Raw genomic sequence first — 26,721 nt, 5'->3', positions numbered from 1 at the left:
CTCAACTCCTTACAGTAAAGTATATAATGTTCTAGAAAGTGTACTAGTTGGGGATCAAGAGACCTGAGTCTTAGGTCTATTATTGCCTAATACTGCCACTAACTAGTTTGGGGATTTAGAGTTAACATTTAAATTCTCTGAGACTTTAGTGGTTTCATTATTTTTTTTTTAATTTTTTGAATTTTTTTGAATTTTTGAATTTTATTTATTTTTTATACAGCATGTTCTTATTAGTTATCCATTTTATACATATTAGTGTATATATGTCATTAGTGTATATATGTCAATCTCAATCTCCCAATTCATCACACAACCAGTGGTTTCACTATTATAGTAATGCATTTGGACTAGACAATTGAAGATCTAAGATTCTCTAACAACATTTTCTATAATGTTAGCAACACTGACTAGTTCCTGAAATTAAGCAAAGGTCTCAGAAAAAAATTTTTTTTCACAGTAAGAAGAAAATGGTTGATGCATCCTAATTTCATCATCTACAAAGTAAGAGGTCAATAGATTGTTTCATTCTTGGCATAACTGGAGAAATACAGGATTACACATGTTAGCTAAAACTTCAGGGAAACACAGGAAAACATTGGTTCCAATCTTAAGAGGAAAAAGAGCAAAGAAAATCTAGTCCATATACCAAATGAAAGAATAGGCAGCAAAAAAAGCAGAGGGAGAGAGGAAAGCACAAAACAAGATGGAAAAGGTAAATAAAAGCAAAAATGTAGTTATGAAAATAAATATAAATAAATTAAAGTTCTTTATTAAAAGATTAAGACTAAAATTGGGTTAAGAAACAAAATCCAACTATATGCTGGATTAAAAAATATACATGTAAATTAAAAGTAAAAAGATGGGTAAAGATCTACCAGGTTTATGTAAATAAAAGATTAATAGCACAATAAGTAGACAAAAGGAACTAGATAAAACAAAGAATGTAAATTTAGAGTAAAAAAAGATAGACTTCACAACAAAGGTATAATAGGTAGGAGCCGTTATGTACCTAGTAACTGGCATTAAAGTGTATAAATCACACAGCTCTCAGATATAGTGGGAGAAATAGATACATAACTGAGACCTTGAAACTTTTCCTTCTTTGATAAATCAGTAGGCCTAATATAAATTATATTTAACTAGTAATTTTTAAATAATATGATTGTTATAGTTTAAAGTTTATGCCCTTCCATGAGTACATAGACTTAAAAATATGTAGAATGTTTTTAGAAGTTAATCATGTAAAAGAACAAAAATTAAACTTTGACAAATTCTATAAAGGACAAGTATACAGTCTACATTCTGCAACTCTAATGAAATAAACTAGAAAATAGTAACAAGAATTTTAAAAAAGGAAACTTTATTTGTAAATTAGAAAACATACATAAGTAACTCGGATCAAAGAAAAGATAAAAATTGTGTTTAAAAATTATATGAATGTTAGAAAATTGAATATTAGAACATTTCATATTAAATCTAAACAATAGATTTAAAACTAGTCAGAGGAGATAGGAAATTTCTATACTTGCTTTATTAGAGCAGAACTAACACAAGTAAAAGACTTAAGCTTAATTAAATTTAAGAAGTTAGAAAGTAAAAATATTTTTTGAAAGCAGAAGGAAATAAATAACAAAAATTAAAGCAAAGAGTAATGAAAGCAAACACAGAAAAATGTAATAGTCAAGCATATTCTGGCAAGTTCAGAAAAAAAGTTAAAAAGATAAATAACTTAAGACAAAATTACATAAAATGAGAAATGAGAGAACTAGAGATATGAGAGATACTCTTAAATTATACAATACAATATTGTGTTAAACTTTCAAAATTCACTAATGTTCTGGGAAAATAGAAATGGCTAAAATCAACTCATTAAGACTAGTAAATTGAATAGGACTTTGTCAGTGGAAAAAAAGATTAATTAATTCTAATAAGGTTTCTAAGTCAAAACTACTTTACCAGTCTTTGCAAGTCTTAAAAGAAATAATCTGCCCATCACATATACCATTTTAGCACAGAAAAAGATGGAAAACTTTCAGACCCCTTTCACGGTGAGCTTAACCATAAGAACCTAATAAAGATAACATGGGGAGCTTCCCTGGTGGCACAGTGGTTAAGAGTCCACCTGCCGATGCAGGGGACACGGGTTCGTGCCCCGGTCCGGGAGGATCCCACATGCCGCAGAGCGGCTGGGCCCGTGAGCCATGGCTGCGGAGCCTGTGCTCCGCAACGGGAGAGGGCACAACAGTGACAGGCCCGCATACCGCAAAAAAAAAAAAGATAACGTGGGGAAAAAATTACAAACCAATACTACTTCTGAGTATAGATAGAAATTCATAAGTAAATTTCTTGAAATTGGGATCTCATAATTAAATAATGAAGACTGTGAGTTTTTACCCTACTTACAGCAGACAAGTTAGCCTGCCATGGTTTCATGTGGCAGAAGAAATGAGACTTTGGGGTCAGAGACAAAAGATTTTATTACTTATAGCACAGGAAGCAGCCTGAGCATCAGTATGTATGTCAGTGCCCCCCATTCTCAGGGGGATGATGCAACATAGGCCCAGGTAGATGCCTGCACATTCAGTGGGTTGCTTTACAGGAGAGGAACCCTGAGCTTAGGAAACTTGAGTCTTTAAAAGTGGGCAATAAGCATCCTCCCATTGCCCCAGAGGGAGACATTATCTTTATTATAGTGGACAGTAAGCATGCTTGCTGTTTGCTCCAGAGGGAGACACTATATCTTCAAGGCTATAAGCAAACCTGCCCTTTGCTCTGGAGGGAAAGACTATCTCCATCCATGAAAAGATACTCTGAAACAAAGAGCAGTCAGTGCCTCTGCTTACAAGATACACAGAAATGTGTGAGACCCATGAAGACTTGCCACCCAATACATCATCAGTAGGTATTATTCTAAAAATGCAATATTTAATATTATTCTAAATTTAAATAATATTTATAAATATTAAATAATATTTAATATTATTCTAAAAATGCAATATTTAATATTTAAAAATACAAATAAGACAAAAAAACAACAATATAATACAATTCAACATCTAGTCTTTGTGGTTAAAAAGAAAATTTTTTTTATAAATAGAAATATTATTTCTTTAAATGTCTAATTGAAATCTATCTGTTAAAATCGACGTAAATATATTAAATGTTATCCTAAAGCAACACGCAACATACTTACAGTGAAACCCTATAGGCATTCTCTTAAAATTGGAACAAAATAAGGACGACCATTATAACTGCTATTATCTAACATTATTCTGGAAGTTCCAGTCAATGAAATGAAAATGAAACATATGTAAGAAGTGTAAGTATCAAAAATCATCATTATTTTAAGTGACACAGTTATACATAGACAAAGCAAGAAGAACTAAGGAAAAACTTTAAAAATAATGAGTTCAATAAAGAAGCCACAACAAAATAAACATTTAAAAAAATGTCCAGTGCCAGCAATAATGAGTTATTTTAAACAATGTTAAACCATAATAACTAGTTACATAAGATTCCATTCCTGCTAGCCTCAAAAATTTTTAAAAAATAGAAATAAACTGGACAAGAAAGAATGCCACCTATACAAAGATAAATTCAGCACTTCTGAGGCTGTCAAAAGAAAGTATTTTAAAAAGATAAATCACATTGATCCTAGGTAGAAAAAGGAATTTTGAAAGTTATTAAATATTTCCAAGTTGAGCTGCAAATATAACTATATTCAATTAAATTCCCAGTAAGAATTTAGGGATCAGACTTGATAAAATATTTTTAAATGTATATGGAAGAATATCACATGATGATAACGAACAAGTTTCTAAAAATAAGAGTAATGAGAAGGGACTTATCCTTCTAAATATTAAAACATATCATAAAGCTACAGTAAAAACTCAACAAGCAAACAAAAACAGAGTGAAATTAAAGAAAAATCAGCATATAGTGCAGTGGGGAAAAACAGAGATCAGAAAAAGGTATATACATCATAAATCAGTGGAGAAAGGATGGTACTGAGCTAAATAATTTTTTTCTTAAAAAAACAAACAAACAAACAAAACTTATGTCTCTCTTATATAAAATAATTTCTGGATGGTAAAAGTTATATTTCTAAAATAAAACCATAGGAAGCAAGAGTAAAAGATTGGTGAAATCTGTTGGGGAGGGCAAGGACAAAAGCACAAAAGTCAAGATGGAATAAGTCATGAAGGAAAATAAGAATAGATTAACTGAAGAGAAATAGAAATCTTTATAGCAAAAAACTGTCACTATAAACAGCATTAAAAGGCATTCTATAATGACAATAAAATATTGCAAAAGTAATGATAGATGTATTCAATAATGGGAGACAGCATTGGGTAGTTTATAAGTTCAAGCTGGAATTTATGTACAAAAAAAGTTCATGCGTTATTTATGATATAGAATAGATGAAAGGAGATAGAGAGAAGTGATTAGGAGCACGGGAGCAAATCCCAGTTCCAGCTCTTGCTAGGGATGTCACCATGCCTCAGTTTTATCATCCCTAAAATGAGAATAATAACACCAAACCTCACAGTGTTGTTGGGAGAGTTATGAGAAATCACAGCTTGGCAAGGGAGTAAATACTAAATAAATGTTAACTATAGGAGTATTAGTTGCAGTATGGGGTATAATAAGTTACACTTTCACTCTTGACTCACTTATCTCTCTCCATCTGTGTCAGGAACTGGGTGAGAGGTAAACACAGGAATCTAACTGATGAGCATCTATACATAATCCTAATTTTTGATTAAACCGGATTAGAGAAGCAGCTCAGCCTGTGGCCCAAAGAAGTGAGTCTTATTTGGAGAATAAGAGAAACAGAGAAGCTGGCTGCATCCTGGAGACCAGCTGCTCCAAGGAGATGAAGGGGCTGAACCGAGAAGTCTGGGGACTTCATAGGGTCGTGGTGGGAATAACTGAGTTGTTACCTTCTCCCACGTCACCAGCCAAAGAACTTGTTCCACCTTGGGATCCAGAGAGGATCCCAAGTCAGTGTTCTGCATACACATCTCCTTCCTGGTCAGCGGAGGGGAAGCCCTCCTCACCTCCAATCATAGAAACATGAGGTGAGAGGGAGAAGCATTCCGCATCCCACCCCCCCCCCTTTACTATTCGGAAATGATTTTAAATGAAGAAATTGCAATGGAATATTTTATTGCCATTCAAAAGTATGTTTTGGGGGTATTGGAAAATTGTCATAATACAGTGCTGAGGGGGTAGGGTGAAGCAGAGTCCTGTTATTTATTCATATTTGCACAGGAAAATTCTGTAAGAAATACAATAAAATGTTAAAAATTGGTTATTTGAGGGGTAGTGAATTTACAGGCAATTTTAATTTCTTATAGTTCACTGTATTTTCAAAACTTTCTACAGTTTCTTATTACATTCCTATTCAGAGATAAAAGAGAGAAATATGACTCTTTACTAGCTTCTTCAGACAATTTCAATTTCTCAAACCAACAGAACTCTAATTTGAAAGGATTTAAAGTATATGGTTTACTTCTTGGCATAGAGATTTTAGAAATGGATCGGGAAAGAGAGACTTTTCCTTTATTTCTATATGCACATCTGTATTTTTTATAAGCATGTATTACCCTTGAAATTAAAATATAAGCCATTAAAATTTGCATTTTAAAAAGTGTTTTTTTTTTAAATCTTCTACATCAAGAGACAGGAAAAACAAAGCAAAGCCAAATATATATGCGTAAATGTTAAAGTTTATGGCTGGGCTTGGGTAGCCTACCACCAAGAAGCTGGGTATTCATTTCAGGGCTCTGTTTCTGTGAGGTTCAAGGGCACCAAATGGGCATTATAAATATTAATAAAAACTTTAAAAGCTAAACCACATTTTTATGGAGTTAGGAGCATAAACTGAAAGAATTAATTTGGGAAGGAAAAGATGGTGGTTTTCTATGGTTGTTTTGTTTTGCTTTTGCTGAGAAATCCAGCAGTTCTTATTCTGTCACAATAAGGAAAACTGTATAGTTTGTTGTTTTGAAAACCACTGTTGCTTGAGTGTGTATCAGGTCACAGACAAACACGCAGAGGGTCAAAAATATTGTTTTCAGAGTAGAATTTATATCTAATTGTCTAGTTATGATCTAGCCCCGAGGCCCTCCAGGGGTTGGGTCATCTATTAGATGATACGTGTAAGCTTGTACATATGTGTTTTCTAAAAGCTGAGCCCAAATCTGAAGAATGTGAAGGGCAAAAACATAACTGCATAACTGACCTCTTGAAAATAATAACCAAATTGAATGAGCAGAAAGGATGGGCACTTCTAAGATGGAGCTGCCGGACGGTGAATTCACGGGGGCAATGATGAGAGGGGACAGCCCTGCAGTCCTACCTTCTAGCCAGACTGTGCTCCCTTTATAGGCCTGAGAGCAGCTGCATTAAAGTTTAATCATAATAAGACTGTGTTCTATTTACATGGCCTCTTTCATCCCAAGAATTTGAGGACTTGGTGGACTTCCTCACATTTATCTTCACATCACCTGCTGAAAAGCAAGCTGGAACAGGTGTTGTCTTTCTTTTACAGGCTGGGAAACCAAGGCAGGTAAACAGGTCTTCTGTGTCCCCTGGTGAGACAGGGAGTTAAAGAAGGGAAGGCTGCATGTTTTTGTCCCTCAGAAGGAACCAGGCTAAAACACAGGAAGGACTAAAATCTGCCTTCCAGTTCAGGAGGAATCTTGATGATTAGATAGAGTATCGGTGTCAGTGAGCAGAGTGAGCAGATGGATAGAGGTATGAAATAAGAGGTTCAGGAAATGTCCCATCTCAGGGCATGGAGAAAAGGTCTCCTTGACCAGTAGATGTTGAAAATTCCACACAGAGTCCTTTCTCTATGTTATTGCATTGCAATCTCAAAACCCCCGTGTAAAGTGTCAATATCTCTAGAGGCATACTACAGTACGTTTAGCCACTCTCAGACAATAGCATTGCAACAGTAATTAATTTATGAAATTTATCTTTAATTATATTGTTAGCTGAATCCTCACTCTCAATAGAGCTAGGAGCCAGGCAAAATACGTTTTGATGGAAGGAAGGAGTTATCAGTTATGCTCTGCAAACTCAAGTCCTTTTTGCAAAGAAGCTATATATTAATTAATTCAATTATTTAACTAGAAAAATTGGTCCAGACTATTTCTGATGGAAGCAGAATAAGGCAGGGAGAGAATAATAATAATCCTGGCTCGAGTCTTGCCTGGTCATCCACCAGCTATACAACAGCAGGCAGTTCAGCCTCGCTAAGCCTCCACTTCTCCTGTGTTACGTAAGAACAATCATGTGTGATCTCAGTTTGGATTCCCCCAAGGGCAAATCTTGAGTCAAGAATGGGGAGCAAGTTTGGGTGGTAATCCCTGGGACCACCGGAGAAGTGAGATGGGGGGGGGGAAATCAGTCCAAGTGGCTTCAGTAAGGGGTTCCCACTGTGGTCACTTCTTTCAACCCCTGTGAGGACCCTTTGGGACACTGTGGGAACTTGCTTCAGAATTGTCCCAGCAGAGGGAAAGGAAGCTGGGGGGATTTATACAGGAATTCCCATTCTTCCAAGGTTGAGGGTTGTTCCTGGGCCAAGGATTCATGGGTACTTCCTGCTTAGCCCCCAACTAGGCTGAGGATCTTCCCATGAGGCCAGAGCACATGTCAGGCAGAGAGACACCGCCATCACGCAGGAGACCAGACTGCCCGCAGGAGGCTTCCTGGGGTGGAGCAAGGAGATGGAGATGGGCACCAACGGTGTCTGTCACACACAGAGCCGCTTCATACAGCTGCTGAGGAAAGTCATGAAGGATAATGTGAATGTGATTCTTAGCATAACATCAGGCACATGAGAAAGAGCCAATGTCAGTCGCTGTGATTGTCATTATTGCTACTTCTTTTTTTTTAATTAAGGTGGACCTAAGCTTACTGTCACAGAAGAGGGTTCAGGGAGCCACGAGAGAGCCAGAAGCCCCTGGGTAGGTCTGAGAAGAGAAGCCATAAGAATTCAGAAGAGTGAAAATAGTACAACCGTGAGGGTGTCAAAGGCAACCTTCATGTCCTTCCGAGTTCTGCCTCCTTGATCCTGGGGGACACTGGCGGGTCAGCTTAGCCAGATCTCTAAAGAGAACCAGAGAAGAAAAATAAGTCTGCATGTCCTTGCTACCGGCCTTCCAAGGTAGAAGCACACCTGGCAGTGGAAAATCCCAACCCCCTGGCTGGGACAAGAACTATCTGACTGCAGAAGGAAGCGCAGTAAATATTTCTGGTTTAACCTGGGCTTCTCTGAAGTTTTACTTCAACTTGAGGCCCAATTCAACTGGCATGAATCCCCACAAATTAACTCCCAGGGAAAACACAGCCATTTGAGAAAAGAACTGACACCTTTTGCAAAAGAGCAGAACCTTCGGTCCGGTACATGCAGGATGACTGTCTTCGACTGAGGTGAGATATAATAGATCCAGGTGAACCCCCATTGACAGGCACGGTGGCCTCGATAGCTGAATCCATCACCATTCCCCCTGTGCAGTGTTGTGCTTCCACTCCCCTTGTATACGGAACACGGCTTACAAAAGGCAACCGTTTTGTTTGGCAGGTGGAAAATCATTTCAATTGTGCTATTTTTCTGTTTACCCGAATAAATATAAAGATGCTTTTCTTTTCCGCAAAGAATTGTTATTGCTATTTGAATCTATGTTGCTTCCAAAACAAACATCTTACTTTTAGTTCAGAGAAGAGCATTCTATTCCACAGAGGAGTGATATTCTTCAGAAGGCTGGTGGGAAACTTGTAGAATATTGAAAGGATAAGACTAATTCCAGAATAAACAACCTGGAAACTTTGTTTTCTGACCTCTAATAACTATGAACGGTCCCTCCCATAGGATGTACTATGGGAGTGACTGGAACATGAAGGATTGGCCTATAGGACAAAGCCAAGGGTGGTCCAGTCCCTCTCTAAATCCACAACTGATCTTACAAGACTATTCTCAGAGCTGTCTGTCTCTCTTTCTCTCTGCCTATACAGAGCCCTGTCTTCCCCTATAAGCCCACTTCTGCTTCCAGTTGTGTTCTGTGGAAATCTCACTCCCTCTCTGAGGAGCAGGTGCTTACTGAGACCTGGACCAGAGCTTAAATTACAATGAGTCTCATGGAAAAATTACTGGATTCACTTGTGGCATCCTTCTAACACCCTACCATTCAAGTCCCAACTCCTGCAGGGAGCCATATCTACCAGCTGTCTGTGTCATTGCCTGGCCAAATCTCTCTAGGATTTCTTTTAGTCTGATTTTGCTTTTATCCTTCCAATCCATGAAATGGATGCTAACTTACATAAGAAAATTCGATAAGTAAATATGCTCTTGTTATTGACCAGCCTCTCTCTCTTTTGTCTTTTTTAGGAGTCAACATGATTATCATCCTCTTCAAAACAAGTGACAATTGGGCTTCCCTGGTGGCGCAGTGGTTGAGAGTCCGCCTGCAGATGCAGGGGACACGGGTTCGTGCCCCGGTCCGGGAAGATCCCACATGCCGCGAAGCGGCTGGGCCTGTGAGCCACGGCCACTGAGCCTGCATGTCCGGAACCTGTGCTCCGCAACGGGAGAGGCCACAACAGTGAGAGGTCCGCGTACCACTAAAAAAAAAAAAAAAAAAAAAGTGACAATTAATGAGTGTATTATCCTGTGCCATTCTCCAAACACAATGAGAGCAATACATTATCCCCATTTTAAACAGGAGGAATCTGGAACTTGGAAAGTTAAGTAACTGACCAAACCATTGTACAGCTAGACAGGGCAGCACTGTCAGATTTAACCCAAGAATCTGCATAGTTTGTGTTTTAAACCACCATGTACTTCTGCCTTCCACCATCTGATTAGGCTGTGGAGTCCTGGGGGACCATCTACAATAGCACATATGCAGATCTTCTATTAATAAAGGCTGAAACCTTAATATCTTCCACGTGTGGTGCCCCATACATTTACACAGCCCCTTCCACATGCATTCTCTTATTGAATTTGAATGGTAACAATCACGATAGGGATCAGTCAGGCACAAGTCTGCTTTCTCTGCTTAAAATAGAAAACTTGAAATTCAACATTCCCTATCCACAAGAACAGCCAATAAGTGACATCTACTTAGCATCGTTCTTTTTTTTCCTCTCCCGTCAGGGTACAGGCTTCTATCACACATCGCATCCCTCTTTTTCATTTTGCCACTATAGAAGCAGAATGTTGTTTCCTCTAAGAAAAGCGTTCCCCTGATGGGAGTGACACGCCCGTATTAATGGAGGAAAAAAGTCTCACGATTGAAACCTAGTTAGAACCTGCAGAATTTATAACTCAGCAGCAAAAATTTTCTCTTTGCAGAAAACTGGGACATAATCAAGGCTTTCAATGGAGGGCAGAAAAGGGAAATCACAGAAAATCAATTCAGTATTTTTGAGGCGTGGAATGGAGATAAAGGAAATGTTCTCTCAACGATTTTGTGGGCAGAGAGATATGATAATTGTTTTCCTCTTTAAGGCCAGGACTTCTCGTCAGTTCATGGTGTGACCTTGCTGTGTCTTTCTGGGGTCTGATCCTGTTTCCCCCAGTAACTTTAAGAATATAATCACATACTGGTAAAGAGCTCAGTGCAAACACTGAATGACTTGGATCACAATCACAACACTGCCACTCATTAGTGTTCTGACCTAAAGCAAGTTCTTTAATAGACTTTCAAAGTCCATTTCCCCATCTGTAAAATGGGGATAATAAATCTGCCTCAAAAGATTGTTGTTGAATTAAATAAGAATCCAAAGCACTTAACATGACTGATAGAAAGTCTTTAGCAAACTAGAGCTACTAATACATGCAATATTCTTTTTTAAAAATCATTTTAAAAGTCCTGTTTTGCTCAGTCTATTAAGTATCCTGTAGTCTAGTGATGACAAATACTAATAAAGATGGTAAGTTATAGCAGTTGGGGTAAATGATACACTTGATACACTGTGACATAATAAAAGGACACCCAGATCTCAACGTCTTAGCACAATCAAGTTTTGTTTCTCACCAATGGCAAGTCCAAAGTGGGGTTTCCTGGTCAGACACACTCCTGGGTTGTCCTTCTTCAAGTGGTGACTCGGGGACCCAGCCATCTACTGCCAAAGGGCTTCCTCCATCTCTCTTGTGTCTTCCAGTTGTTGGTTTTCAGCCACTTAAGGGAGGAAGGAGAGAGGCTAGAAGTCCATGTGACATGTTCTATGGTCACCCACATCCTGGTCTCTAGTCCTTAGTCACGTGACCCCTATCTAGACACACAGGGCTGGGAAATGCTGCTTAGCTGGGTGCCCAGGAAGGAGGGGAGAAGCAGATATGGGTTAACATTGCCAGAAAGGATCAGGAGAATCATTTCACTTTTAATTTTGATACAAGTAGGACTTATTTTTTGGAGGCGTGTATGAAGAAGAGATTATATTAGTCACTTTACATTAGAAACATTTCATCAGAAAACAAAACTTCATGGATCAGAGGCCAAATTGCAAAGGGGATAGAAGTGTGATTTTGATCTTCTCCTGACTTATCTCTCCTCTGCTCCCCCTTCTTAATCAGTGTCTTTCTCTGTCTTCTACCCTCCCAGACCCCCACCATAGGGCTCCATATAATGTTTCATATTTCAGACAGTGATGTCCGTTAAAATATGCCTTATTTCCTCAGAGCCATATTGTCTGATAGGTGACAGCTAATTAATCTGATAAAGTAATTCACGCAGCTAGAATAACGATGATTGTGGGAATTGTGTTACTAGGCCCAAGTAACCTGTACTTTTAATAGGTTCCTTCCAGCCAGAGACAATGGATTAACCCAAATAAATTGGTCTAATGGTAAGAACTGTTCAAATGTGAGAATCTTAGTCATGATGGTAGCTCAAAGAGGACACGTGTAGCAGGAGCTGCTCTGATAGAAACCTTGGACACCTTAACTTTGTTCCCTTTTACTTAACATTTGTCTTAACTGGGCTGGTGAATTACGTAACTGTAAAACTATTTTTTTAATTAAATTTAATTTTTTATTTTATATTGGAGTATAGTTGATTTACAATGTTCTGTTAGTTTCAGGTGTACAGCAAAGTGATTCAGTAATATATACACATATATCCACTCTTTTTCAGATTCTTTTCCTATATAGGTTATTACAGAATATTGAGTATAGTTCCCTGTGCTATACAGTAGGTCCTTCTTGCTTATCTATTTTATATACAGTAGTATGTATATGTTAATCCCAAACTCCTAATTTATCCCTCCCCCCAGTCTTTCCCCTTTGATAACCACAAGTTTGTTCTTGAAGTCTGAATCTGTTTCTGTTTTGTAAATAAGTTCATTTGTAACATTTTTTTTTTTAGATTCCACATGTAAGTGATATCATATGATATTTGTCTCTCTTACTTATTTCACTTAGTATGATAATCTCTAGGTCCATCCATGTTTCTGCACATGGGATTATTTCATTCATTTATGGCTAAGTAATATTCCATTGTGTATATGTACCACATCTTCTTTATCCATTCCTCTGTCAATGGACATTTAGGTTGCTTCCATGTCTTGGCTATTGTAAATAGTGCTACTATGAACATTGGAGTGCATGTATCTTTTCAAATTATGGTTTTCTCCAGATATATGCCCAGGAGTGGGATTGCTAGATCATATGGTAGAATGTTTTGATACTAGGCTGAATCATTTAGTTGGAAAAGCACTACATATTTAAGAAAGAATTTTCTGTAGCTACACAAGATTCCTTATATCACGTCCTTTCCTTTCTAAATATGGAAATCCAGCTCCCTGGAAGAGTAGCAACAGTCAATGACTCCATGGAGGTCACAGCCATCATCATAATTGTGTTCAGGAATTAAAATCCCTCACTGACTCTTGATTGGGAAGAATCACATTATGTCCACTTCTTCCTGAACCCAGGGTGTTGTGGGGATTTGGTTTTGGTTTTGGTTTGGTTTTGGTTTTGGGGTATGTGCAAAAGCAAAGGTTTTTGTGGTAAATGTCAATGAAGTAACCCAAGCCCCTTCAGCAGGAATTGTTTCCCTGTGAGTAGGTTCATAAATGGGCAATTTCTGGCTTCCATGCCCTGAGTGTGAAGAATAGATCTGCTCTTTCTGATGTCATAAGGTGGGAGATGGACCTTTGCAGGCTCGTTCACAGTATGAAGGCCACTCTGGAGAAGATCTACTGTCACTCCTTTAAGAAATCGGAAGCAAGGAGTGGGAGGAAAAGCAAGACTCTGCAACCGGGGTGGCTGTACACAGAACCACCCTCCTCAAGAGTGTCGAAGGACCCCAACTCCCAGGGACTGTCCCTGAGGTCGGCTCTCACATCCAGTGCCCTTTCCCTTCCTTGACACTTACTGACCGTTGAACTTTTCAGTGACCCACTGAGTTAAAGATAAACACCCCTATGCCGGAGAAGGAGACTCTTGGATACAGAAAAAGAAACAACTTTCCCAGGATCATATTGAATACAACGACTGCTCATGGGGACCTTGTCTTACATCTCTCTAACCAGCCGGTCTTCGCATCCCAGAGCTCTTATATGGTTGGCTCTCAGCAGGCAGCAAAAGGCAACCTTGTTCCCACAACAGGACTAATGAAGAGGGAACACACGTTGCAGATAAATCTGAGTTCAGATCTGGCCTGGCTGTGCACTAGCCATGTGACTTTGCAAAGTCCCCTGTGGCCTCCGAGCCTCAGTCTCTTCCTCTTAGCACAGGGATCCCAGGGGTAATTGTAAGGATCATGTGAGCTGACGTGTGTGAATGTCCGGCATCTGGAAAGCATTGGCATACAGAAGCATTAATAGCTGATGATGATACTTTAATTTTTTTTAAGTTTATTAGACCCCCTCCTGGATATACTGCCCAGGCTGGCGCTGGCCTACAAGAAATAGGATACATATGTGCTCTTGATGGGCTTAAAAAGCTAGTTGGAAGGAGAGGCTATATGAAACAGCAAAAGAGTACATTTTCAGTGCTAAATGAATGGAATATAAAATTAGTAAAATCAGAAATAAGAAGCAACAGTAATAAGTAGAAGTGTCAGGGAAATTAAGGTAGTTTTGGGAGAGAGTTTGAGACAGACACTAGAGGAGAAGTATTTTGCCCACTCCAGGGGAAGTGGCCTGAGCAGCAACGGTGAGGCTTACATATTTAACAAGAAACTCTCAGTTAACTCAAGTGATTGGCTCTTTGATGGCGGATTCCAGACTCAATTAACAAGACACTCAGATTGCATTTTGAGAGTCGCTTCCTGATGCCCTGCAAGTTATGTTTTGCAAGGATCTAGCCCCCTATCTGGAAGTCCGGCCCTGCCACAAAAGATCAGCTAATGTCACAAAGGACCTTTCAGGGTGAGGCGGTGTGAAGGGTCAAATGACTTAACTTGCTCTTCCAAGGGCCCACATCATCCAAGTAAAGCTCACTAAGATAAATACGTACAGCAAGTGCACAGTGTCCTGCTCTTGATCTTTTAATAGGTGTTGGCAAGACAGATGCGAACTCTCTACAATGGTCATTTCCATCCTTTGTTTCTGAGGGCTAAGCCCTACCCTTATCACTCAACAGAGGTTCCCCAGGGCAGAGCTGGCCGCTGTGTGTGCCTGCTCATGTGCACATGCTTACTCATGCAGACGTATGTCTTGAGCAAGCAGAGCATCTTAGACTTTCATGGGAACACATGTCATGGGGACATTTCATTAACATGCAAAGTCTGGTTCAATAGGTCTGAGGTGAGGCCTGAGATTCTGTATTTCTGACAGGCTCCTGGGTGATACAAGGCTGCCTCTCCAGAGGCCACGTTGAGAGGAGCAATTGGATCCCGTCCAGGTGGTTTGGGGGCCATGTTTGTGGGGACTGGTGGAGAACCACTGCTCTTCCGTGACCAGGGGACCCCCGAATCCCCGAGGGGTAGTCCTGTTCGGATGCACTGTTGTGCAGGCTCTCCAGGCTGCATTCCCGGGGAGGACTGCCGTGGCCAGGATCGCCATGGCCAGGAGACGTCCCTTAAGTGTCTGGTAGCCTGTGACTAGAACACCTGAGACCAAAGGGACACCTATTCCCAGACCACTGAGGTGTGAGGTCATGGAAACCTCCACCGTGCTCACAGGGCCCCTTCTTTGTGGAGGTCAGGAGATTCCCCCATATGCCTTAAACCTACAGACCAGGCCTGGTTCTGTCTGTTGAAACTTCCTCTGAAGGACTGAGTAGTTCCACGCAGAGTGAAATAAGGCAAGAGGGGCAGCAGGAGCTCAGAGTTCCCTCCCTTGGGGGGCTTTAAGTGCTGCTTTGAGTGATGCTGTTGGGAGGACGAGGGCAGATCATCTTAAGGCCTGCCTGTAGTCAAAAGAGAGCTTTGGAAGTGAAATGTTCCCACGGCTTTAAAGGCTCTGAGAGAGCAGTGCCTGGCTTTCCCCACGGACACAGTGACACACTGTGATCCAACAGCTGCATGCTTCCCACTGTCGGCACGGGTCATAGTCACTGAAGGCCCCCAGGTAGTACTGCTTTTGTCCAGGACCCCCCTTCTGTGCCTATAACACTGAAACTACATGACATCGTAACCTTTATATGAATTTCTTCTAGACAGCATTTAAAAACACCCAAATCTTCCTTGACCTTTACATTTTAGCAGAGTTTTTTTTTTTCTTAAATTGATGTTACAATAATTTTTTTAAGCTGTGGCATTTTTAAAGCTACTTCAAGGGGAACTTCACTTTCCCTTACCCATCCTATTTGAGACCAATCATTAATCATGAAGGGAAGGCACAAAGGACTCAAAGCCAGCTTTATTATGTTTTCATGTTTGTGACATTTTCTTTCTATCAGCTAGTGGGAAGTTCCTACACTTTTTGTTTATTATCTACAAGTTGTAGAATTTGTTTTCCAGGTTCCAGCCCTCTTCCATCTCCTTCCACACCCTCCTCTGTCATGACCCCTCTGGCTTCTGAGAGGGCCTTTAGATTGGGGTCTGCAGAGAATGGCCAATGGATAGCATCTTAATCTTGTAAAATATGAATCCATTTTGTCTTGGGCAAAACAGACTTTTCTGCCTGTCAAGAAAACTCAGCTGTCATATTTCAATCTATTTTTTTCCCCATAAGGGCGACTCTTATAGAGGGACTGTAAAATGATGGATCCACATTTGCATAAGGGTTTAGGTCAGAGGTCACAAAAAACTGAGGCCCCTAAGGCCACTGTTCTGCCTGGTTATAGTCAGGTAGATCTGATAGCAGTGGCACCTTCTAAACCAGGGGTTCTTAACCTGGAGTTCATGGATACAGCTCTGTGCATAGTAGAATTCAGATGGCCATGAACTTGGATGGGAAAAAAATTGCATCTTTATCTTTATTAATTTCTAACTGAAATTTATCATTTTATTCAATTATGAATACAGGCAAGAAACTACTGTGGTATTGGCAAGCATGCCTTCACTGCGTCATCAATGGAAATCATGGGTGTTTTCATATCACATCACAGTTGTTGTAGATATCTTGAAAAATTGTGTATAATTACCACTACATGAAAATACGGTAGTTATTAGTTTGGCTGCTAGAACTTGTTATTTAATGCATTAATAAAGAAGCACGTATATTACTATCTCATACATTTGTGCGTTTTTTAATACTTTGATAATTATATTTCTATGTAATTGGTTTCCTTTGTAATTCTATGCATTTTATGTTATGCGTTTTAAAACATTATTCTGAGAAGGGTCCATAAGTTTCACCAGATTCCAAAGAGGTTCATGGCACACACAAAAATATGGGTGAGAAGCCTGACTTAAGAGTCCCAGTTTGCCAGTGTCAAAGTGGCCATGTCATTCATTTTTGTAACATTCCTAATGTTTGTAGGAATTTGAGTTGACTTGCTTAAGTTTAGGGATATTTTTGAAGAATTTTTCTTTATATTAGGAGGTATGTGCTTAATCACAGGGGGTATCATAGTCATTTATTCATTTTATTATTCATTTATTTAAAATATCCCTAATGACCTTTTTTTAAGCTTTCTGTCAGCTACTGTGAAAGATTATCAAATGAAAAGACATTGTCCCTGCCTCCAAGATCTTGGACTCCAATAAGATGTTTATCATTCTTATGAACTCCTTATTAAATTATAAGTGTTCTGTACTGTTATTCCCACCACTAGCAAGATCTTTCATCCTCTTCTAGAAAGTTTGAGGACTTTCATCCAATAGCCATTTATTAAGTATCAGTTGGAGGTGTGGACAAGGGAGGTAGATGTCTCTAGATGACTCTCAATTTTCTAGCTTGAATCTCCCAGTGGAGAATGCTACCTTTCAACAAGAAACAGAATGTGTGTGAGGGGAGAGAGGAGATCATGCTTCCTGGGGAAGGAGATTGTTGAGTTTTGACCTTGATGAACTTGAGGTTGTGTGATTATAGTTGGGTATGTGGATCCAAAGCTTAGAAAAAGTCTGGATTCAAAATCTAAATATGGGAACCATCAGCTGTACAGGTGGTTAGCAAAACCACTGGCAGGGATGAGATTGCTCTTTTACCATGCAAACATGCATCCTTTGAGGACTTTTATGTGGCTAAAACAATGACAGGTGTATAGTAAGTAACTTCCCAACCCCCATTCCTCCATGGAACAGTACACAGTAACTTTGGAACTATGAAATCTCTGTGCAAAACCATATTCTCAATATTAGCTTAAGACAATGCCAAGAATGCTAAAAAAAACCCGAAATATATATATATATATATATATATATATATATATATATATATATATATACACACACACATACATATAGTGAGTAAAAAGAGAAAAAGAAACAAATTCTATGCCCTTCTGCCCCTCCCAACTCCTACCACAGAGCTTTGCTGCAAGCAAAGACAGACCAATAAAAACTGCTAGGAATACAGAAGAAGGACACAGGCAATGGGACCTTAAGGAAAGTTGGAGAGGATACTAGGAAGATTAAACAGAACTGAACATCCTAAAGGAGATTTCAAAGTTTGTGCCTTTGAAAGGGTAGGCAACTCCTTTAGAACCAGACACACAATTTAAGGTGGGAGACACAGTTTAAATGAGCAAGTATGATTTAAAAGAACAGTCTTTCAAACACATAGCTTCTGGAAGAGAAAAAATAAAAGAGGAAAGAAAAAAAAAGGAAGGAAAAAGAGTCCTTTAGCAATTAGGTAGTAAGGCAGAAATGAAGAAAAAGGTAGCGTCCTGCAAGAAAAAATACATCAACAAAATTAGTGGACTCAAAATCCTCCTCCACCACCAAAACAAACAAAACCTGCTAAAGTATTTGAACTTTAATAGATCAACAGTGAAGAGTGCCTTTTAACCAGGACCATGTAAAGCATTCCAGTAGCACAAAAAGTAAAATCAGGACAATAAAATCCAAAAAGGACTATTGCAGAATGAATTTACACACAAATCAACTGAGAAAAATCCAACCACCCTCTTCCAAAAAAAAAAAGACAAAAAACAAAACAAAAATAAAACATGAAGCAGAAGGAAACTTTACGTTTACATTCCAAATCAAATTAAATATATCATAACAAGGATTTAAGGATATGAAAAAAACACTTTAAATTATAAATTCAAACACTGAGAACAGAAATGGACAAAAAAGGTAGGAATGAAAAAATAGTTGATTGAACTCAGGAAAGAAATGGAAGATAAAAAGATGATATTATCTCATAAATAAAGAGGAAATTACAGTGTCCAAGAGGAAATAGATTCAAATGAAAATTTAATAAGGGACATTGAAGAAAGACAGGGAAACAACCAAGAGAATGAAATGACACAAAGGAAGATATAAAGAGGATCAGAGAAAAATAGTGGAAATAGAAGACAGTTAAAGAAGGAATAATATTTGTACTACTGGAATCATAAAGAAGAAAAAGAAAACAAATGAAATGCAACTAGTCTTTAAAATTATAATCCAAAAAATTTTTCCAGAAAGAGGAAAAGGTGTGAATCTTGGTTGAAAAGGTTTAGTAGGTATCTGAGAAAATTAACCAAGAATGATCAAAACTGAAACATATGCCTATAAAACTGTTAGATTTCAAAGACAAAGATAAGATCTTCAAGACCTCTGGACAAAAAGAACAAATACTGTTTTCAAAACTTTTTTTTGCAAAATTAATAATGTCAAGAGAGTTTGGCATCAAGACCGACATACAAAGAAGGCAACAGTGGAGTACTATTTTTTTTAAGTTTAAGGAAAGAAATTGTGAACAAAGGATTTCATACGCAGTCAAGCTGTCCTTCAAATATCAAATTTCAGTATACAAGAACTTATGGAATTCTGTATCCATAGATTGTTCTTAAAGACTCTATGAAAGAATGAGCTGCATCCAACAAAATCATATCAGTCCTTCAACAAAAGGACTGATAGGGAACATTTTAAAATATATAAATGTACATATAACACTAATACAAAGGCTGGGATGAGGGTGAAAGACTAACAGCTGTTGAAAGTAGTTCTCTTATTGCACTATTTCTACTATTTCACACAGTAGAAATAATGCAATAAAAAATAGGAGAAGGGAAAGAGAAGTGGATATGCTTACATTGCCATGTGGGCATTAAGTGAATTTTAAAGAATCAAAATCCTGATTTGGGGAAAAATTTAACAAAATAAGTAAACCACTAGATAGGGAAAATATACAAATATACAAAAGAAAAAAGAAATGAAAATAACAACCATTGAAATGAAAAAAAAAAAATTAATCAAAAGAGACTGAGTTGCAGACCTCTATGCAAATAAATTGAAAAACCCAAACAAAATGGATAACTTCTAGAGAAATACATATTGACCTCATTAGAGTTAGAAAGTTTAAATATATGAATTTCCATATAAGAAATAAAGAAATGTACTAAGGAACTCCCCCACAAAAAAAAAAAATCAACTAGCACAGATAATTTTACAGGGAAATTATACCAAACCTTTAAACACTAGGTAGTCCTAATGCTTTATAAATTACTATACAACATTGAAAATCAAAGAAAACTTTTTAATCCTTTTTAGCATGCAAATATAATACTTATACTTAAACAGATAAAGACAATACAAAGAAAGAAAACTACAGAACAACAACACTCACTAACATTTCAACGCCACTTCTACATTTTTAGGTATTTGGTACAACAGCACATCACTTCCCAGTATCAAAATCTGCAACAGTTTTCTATGGTCACTATAACAAATTACCACAAATGTGGTGGCTGACAACAACAGGAATTTATTTTCTCATAGTTCTGGAAGTGAGAAGTCTGAAATTACAGTGTTGGGAGGGCCATGTGCCCTCCACAGTTTCTGGGAAAATGTGTTCCTTGCCTATTCCAGCTTCTGGTAGACACCAGCATCCGTTAGCCTGTGACCACATCACTCTAATCTCTGCCTCCGTCTTCACATCACCTCCTCCACTACATAAGTATCTAATCTCACTCTACCTCTCTCTTATAAGCACATTTGTGATGGCATTTAGGGCCCACTTGGATAATGTAGGATAATTTCCTCATCTGAAGATCCTTAATTTAATCATATCTGCAACAACTTTATCATATAAAGTAGCATTTACACGTTCCAGGGATTAGGACCTGATGGCCATTATTCAGGCTAGTACACATAATAATGTCTACAGGAGAAAAATGATATGATTTTTTCCATAGATGCTGAGAAAGCATTTGACTAAGTTCAACACACATTCATGATAAAACTACTCCAGTATATAAGAATTGACAGATACTTCTTGAAATGATGAATAGTTCTAAAGTCAGTATCATATTTAATGAAGAAACACTAGAGCCATTTCCACCATGATCAGGAACACAAATGCCTATGATCTCTACTACTATTTGCCCTATTAGCCAATGCAATTAGACCAGAGAAATCAAATAGAGGCATAAGAATGATTAAATAAGAAGGAAAACTATATTTGCAGGTGATATGATAATATACCTGGAAAACTCCAGAGAGTCAATAATAAAACTAACCCAAACAATGAAAGAATTTATTGAAGTAGTGGGATATAAAATTAACATATAAAAATCGATACCCTTCATACAAACAAACAATAAATAGGAGAAATAATGGTAAAGAAAACCCATTTACAACAGCATCAAAATGCAGTATGTACTTATGACTAATTTAACAAGTGGCAAACCTACAAAAGGAAAAAAAATTAAATACCCCTGAATTACACTAATAAAGCCTGGGACAAATGGAAAGACATCCCCTTTCTTAAATAGGATTATAGCATTATAAAAATATCAGTTCTCCCTAAGCTAATTTATAAATGTATTACAATTCCAGTAAAATACACCTGCAAGCTATTTTCTGGAGTTAGACAATTTGATACTAAAGTTCAAATGGAAAAAAGAAAAAAAGATGCAAAAGTAGGTTGAAAAACACTAAAAAAAAAAAAAAATAACTGTGTATGGTGACTAGTTTTACCAGAAATTAAAACATTCTATAAAGCCTTGATAATTAAAATGGTGTGGAACATGAATAGACAAATAGACTAGAATAGAACAGTTCAGAAATAGCCCCCAGTACATATGGAAATTTAGTATATGACAAAAGTGGCATCTCAAATCACTGGGGTAGAGATGAATTTTTTAATAAATAGTCTGAAACAAGCAGGTAGTCATTTGGAAAAGTTATAATAGATCTATATCTCACATCATATAGTAGATAAACTCCAAGTGGATTAGGGACCTAAATATAAAAACTGAAACAGGACAGTATAAAGGAAAACACAGCTAAATTATTCTGTTCTTTAATCTTGGGAAGAAAAAGACTTTCTAACTATGGTTTAAAATCAGAGACCAAAGGAAAAAATTGATAAATTTGACTGCATACAAATTAAAAATTTTTGCCTGACAAAAAGCACCATAAACAAAGTCACAGGACAGCTGACAAATAGCAAGAAAATATTTGCAACACATACTAGAAAAAAAGGCTAATATTCCTTACATATAAAGAAATCTTAATTATTAAGGGACAAAAGACAAAAATCCTGATAGAAGAATGAGGAGAAATTCACACACACACACAAAGATTAAAATGGCCTTTGAACATGTGAAAAACTGCTCAAACTCACTCATACTTAAACAAATCCATGTCTCTCATCTAACAGATTGGTGAAAAATTTTAAATATGGGAATACTTTCTATTAGTTAAGCTTATTGGTGGAGGTATGGGGAAACAGGCACTTCCAAACTTTCCTGGTGGGAATGCAAACTGGTACAGCCCTTCTGGAGGAACATTTGGCAATGTCTAACAAAATTGCATATGCATTTTCTTTCTGACCTAGCAACCTCACTTCTAGGGGACGTATCTCCAACAATGCAAAAGCACATACATTTGAATTTAATCATTGCCTCATTGTCTGTAATTGCAAAACACTGGAAACTATTTAATTGCCCATATGTGGAAGAGTGCTTGAATAAACTGGTATAGCCATACAATGGAGTACTATGCAACTGTATAAAAGAATGAGCAAAACATCTAAAACTGATGTGGGGTGCTTCCTACAACATATAGTAAGTGAAAAGAAGCAAATCCTCAAAGAGTATATCTCCTTTTCTTAGGTGTCTGCTATTTCATGCAAAAGAAATTCAAGAAGGATAAAGAGAATTTGAATAAACTCAAAGTACCTGCCTCAAAATACTTATCAATACAAAGGGAAACATAGTAATTTTATCATGGCGAAACCAGCACGAGCCACCTTAACCAAGTGATCAAGGTAAATATCACCAATAATAAGATATATCAGTATCATGAATCCCTTGATATGATGTGCTGAAAAGGGACACAATATCATTTCTGTGGCATTCTTGCAAAAACTGCATAATCTTACCCCAATCATGAGAAAACATTAGACAAAGCTAAATTAAAGAATATTTTACAAAATTACTGATCACTGGTCTTCAAACAGAGCCAGTCATAAAGGACAAGGAAGGACTGAGGAACTGTGACAGATTGGAGGCGAAATGCAGTGTGAGGTCCTGGAGAGGATCCTGGAACCAGAAAATGCTATTTGTAGGAAAATCTGTGAATTTCTAATGAAGCCTGTAGTTCAGTTAATATTATTGTGCTAATTTTAATCTCCTAGTCTTGATAAGTATAATGGTGATAAGAAATGTTAACATAAGTAGAAGCAGAGTGAGGGATATAAAGGAACACTTTATAGTGTTTTTTCAACATTTTCTAGGTCTAAAATTAGTTTAAACTAAAATGTTTTAAAGCCCAAATAAATAAATAAATGGATCTCTGAACTTCTATTAAGGGTTTTCTGGAAACCTCCACCTTTTCACAACTCTCCTATAAAAGTTTCAAAACATTTCGGAAACCACATACGATTAATCTTAAACTCACAATGATCAGAAGGGCAGTCTCACACGTTGCAAATTAGTGAAGAGGAGAAAACTAGAAGGGACACCAGACGAAATGGAGCATGTGAGGGAGAGATTTGTAAATGACCTCTTTTGTGTTGCTAAATTTACTCCTAACCTGGAATGGGCTACAACCATCACAAGGACACAAAACTCATCAGGTAAATTCAAGGACTTTTTAAGAATGCATCTAACCACCTCCTGTCCAAAACATTCAAGCTTAACCTTTCTCCTGAAAATGCAATCTGCTCTTTCCACCCCTCCCACATACCAGACTCTGAGACCTAGATTGTCACACGAGCAGAACCATCCCCTTGTTCTGATTGAATAGGTTCTTGTCGTTACATTATCAGCTTGAGATCCTAGGGGTATATGGAGATATGCCTATTCATTGCTGAGAGAATTCACACACAATTTCTGTCCTTCACATAACTTTGTCCTTAAAGGCTATTTTTGGAATTCATTTCAATTATGTTTTCCCAACAACCATATTAGGAGATGACTATTGTTTCTTCATATTAGAAGGAAAAAAAATGAGACAAAGATCTCAAAACAATTAATTGAGGTGCTCACAATAAGAAACATAATGATAACGATAACACCAGATTTAAAGTCTCCAGCCTCTGCACCCTCTTTTTGTCTAGAAAACTGTGCTGCTCTGGCACATGTGTACATGGACCTAATGACCAGAGGAAATCCAGCTGACAGGGCTCTGTCACTCCATTCACAATACAGTGATGTGCTTTGCATTGCTTTATACTTTTCAAAGCCCTTTTCACATATTTTATTTAATTTGATCCTCAAACCACATTGTCACATAGGTAGAATAGAAATTTCCTTTTAATAAAGATGTTATGGTCTGAATGTTTGGTGTCCCCCAAAAATCCATATGCTGAAATCCTAACCCCTAAGCTGATGGTATCAGGGAGCTGGCCTTGGGAGGTGATTAGGTCATGAGGGTGGAGGTCTTGTGAACAAGATTAGTGCCCTTATAAAAGAGGTTCCTGAAAGATCCTCCCTTCCCTTCCACCACGCATGGACACAGTCATAAGCTGAGAAATCTATAACCCAGAAGACAGCCTTCACCCAACCATGCTGGTTCCCAGATCTCAGACTTCCAGCCTCCAGAACTTAAAGAAGTGAATTTCTGTTGCTTACAAGCTACCCGGTCTGTGGTATTTTGTTATAGCAGCCTGAACAAAGACAAATAACACCATACCATTCAATAACACTTTAAACCATATAAGGCTCCTTTATGTGCATGACCTTATTTAAGTCCCACTAAAGGAAAAAGTGTGAGGTAATATTACCCACATTTTCAATGATAACTGAGGCTCAGAGGCGGACTAATCCAAAGTCACTCAGGTAGATTTAAGAAGACACCTGAACAATCTTCCGACTCATAGCGCAGTAATTTTCCCCCATTCTGCCATAGCTGCATACCCAAATGAGGAGAAATCACACGTTTCTAACTGTGACTCCAAAAATGAGTCCGTGAGTGACTTCCTCCTAGAAGGGGATCTAACGGGGTCATTCTGCTTAGCCACTTAGCCACACGGCTATTCCAGTGGGAGAAGCAGAAATAGAACGTGGTCACAAGTCATGCTAGCAGGAGCAACACCTGATCAGGGGTCAGGCTAGGAATCGGGCAGTTATCTCTATGGATATCTGTGGTCCACTTAGGAACCATTCCAAGGGCTCCAGGAAAGCCAGATAGGATGTACATTAATTCACTAATTAAAAGCTCAGAAAGAATCATGAGGTATTTGAGGTAGGAGCCGATTAGGCTTAGGGCGGCTCCTATTACATAAAAGGTTGTATTGAGCCAGCTCCCTCCGCTTTACCTCCTGCCCTAGTATCTCTTAAAGATATGGGGGTTCCCCCTGCATGACCCAGGAGAACTGGGTTTCATAAACAACAGGACTCCAGAGTCACGCTTAACCCTCGAGCATGCTGCTGCGTTCCATGATATTGCAGAGCCTGACCACGGGTTTATGATAGAAAAAAAAGAACCAAGAAACTGAAGAGGGAAGGGCTGCAGAGGTGAGTCGGTGCCCAGAGAATGGAGTTCCTCCTGGATCCTGGCTATGCTGAGGATGGTGCCCGGTGGAAAATTCTGGCCACCCCCGTAACAGCCCCATAGCTCAGTTGGACAAAGCTCACTAATCTGGCAGCTGTCACTTTACTTAGTGTCACATAAGCAAAATGATTGGTTCTATTGACAGCAGCCTGGACTCCAAGAGTCACACAGGTGTCACGGTCCTGGGCAGGGAGAGCTTCTCCCATCCTCCCTATGGCTTCTGCGATGCAAGTTTCAAGGCCTTTTCCTCCAGGGCTGAGGGGATTTGCGTTCACCTCTGTTTTCATAGGGTTGTGTTTGGCGGAAACTTTCATGTGTGGAAAGCAGCATTCTAATAAATAGTGGCGTGCAGAGCTGTGCAGAGTCCTGAAGCTGAAGGTCACGAGGAAGAAACCCAAACCAGTAAACTCGGGGATGTTTTGTCCTGAACTTGTAAATCCAAACAATCTCCCAGTTATGAAATGGAAAGTTTGTGGGGAAAAACAAATGCCTTGGTTATTACAGCGTTACTACATTCATAAAATATATTTCATGGAGGGGGGGTGGGAGTTTACACAGGGGGTAATGAGATTTTTGCCTTATACATTATTTATAACCGCTTAATCCAGGTACTGTGGGTTATTTTTTTATTCCTTCTTTTTCACAGCTACAAAACACTTCAGTATTTCTAATTTATTTCTGCTTACAATACAGATGTTCTCAATTGTGTTTCTAACTACATTTCAACCATTATGATCGCGTTTATTTGTTTGTGTCAGCACACAAGCAGGGGTTGAATGTGCAATACACAATAGTGAGGCTTCGAGAAGCCTGTAAGAGGCCTCTTGTGCTTTAGTTATCAACAAATTAAAGCAGCTTGGCGGCACTATCTTTATCATCAGTGGTTTTCATCTCCGGATAATTCGCCTGCAGTTGGGTAAGCAGCGCGACAGCCCTCTCTTGGTGCAGAAAGGTTGCACGCCTTAAAACAGCACTTTTCGAGATGACCATTTGGAAGGAACATTTGGAGAACATTTGGGTTATGTCCTCTAACTGAATTTCCAAGCTGTTGGTAACGGGCTAAAGAAAACGCAGTCTGTACTGAATCCTAAGAAAGCAAGAGTGTAAGAGCCTTGAAGGTCATGTGTAAATATTGACATTTTAATTTTATTTAGCATACCAAAGTGGAGCCCTCCAGTTGCTTATCTTGCCATAAAAACCCACCCATCTGCACTGCCCCGCA

General features: G+C 38.3%; 1 long non-coding RNA gene across 1 annotated transcript in view; it reads right to left on the bottom strand.

The window, feature by feature from the left end:
• Positions 1-1,541: 1,541 nt before the first annotated feature.
• LOC137218947 (uncharacterized) overlaps positions 1,542-26,721 on the bottom strand; it is a 31,135-nt gene continuing 5,955 nt past the window's right edge. The window contains exons 3-4 of the long non-coding RNA XR_010940937.1: positions 11,052-11,195; positions 1,542-8,121 (exon numbers count right to left, since the gene is read on the bottom strand). This is a non-coding gene — a long non-coding RNA (uncharacterized lncRNA). The remainder of the gene's footprint in view (positions 8,122-11,051; positions 11,196-26,721) is intronic.

This window comes from Pseudorca crassidens, chromosome 2 (assembly GCF_039906515.1).
Source record: "Pseudorca crassidens isolate mPseCra1 chromosome 2, mPseCra1.hap1, whole genome shotgun sequence".
NCBI lineage: Eukaryota > Metazoa > Chordata > Mammalia > Artiodactyla > Delphinidae > Pseudorca > Pseudorca crassidens.
Note: the sequence above shows the minus strand (reverse complement) of the source record. Positions and strands in the feature narration are given on the sequence as shown.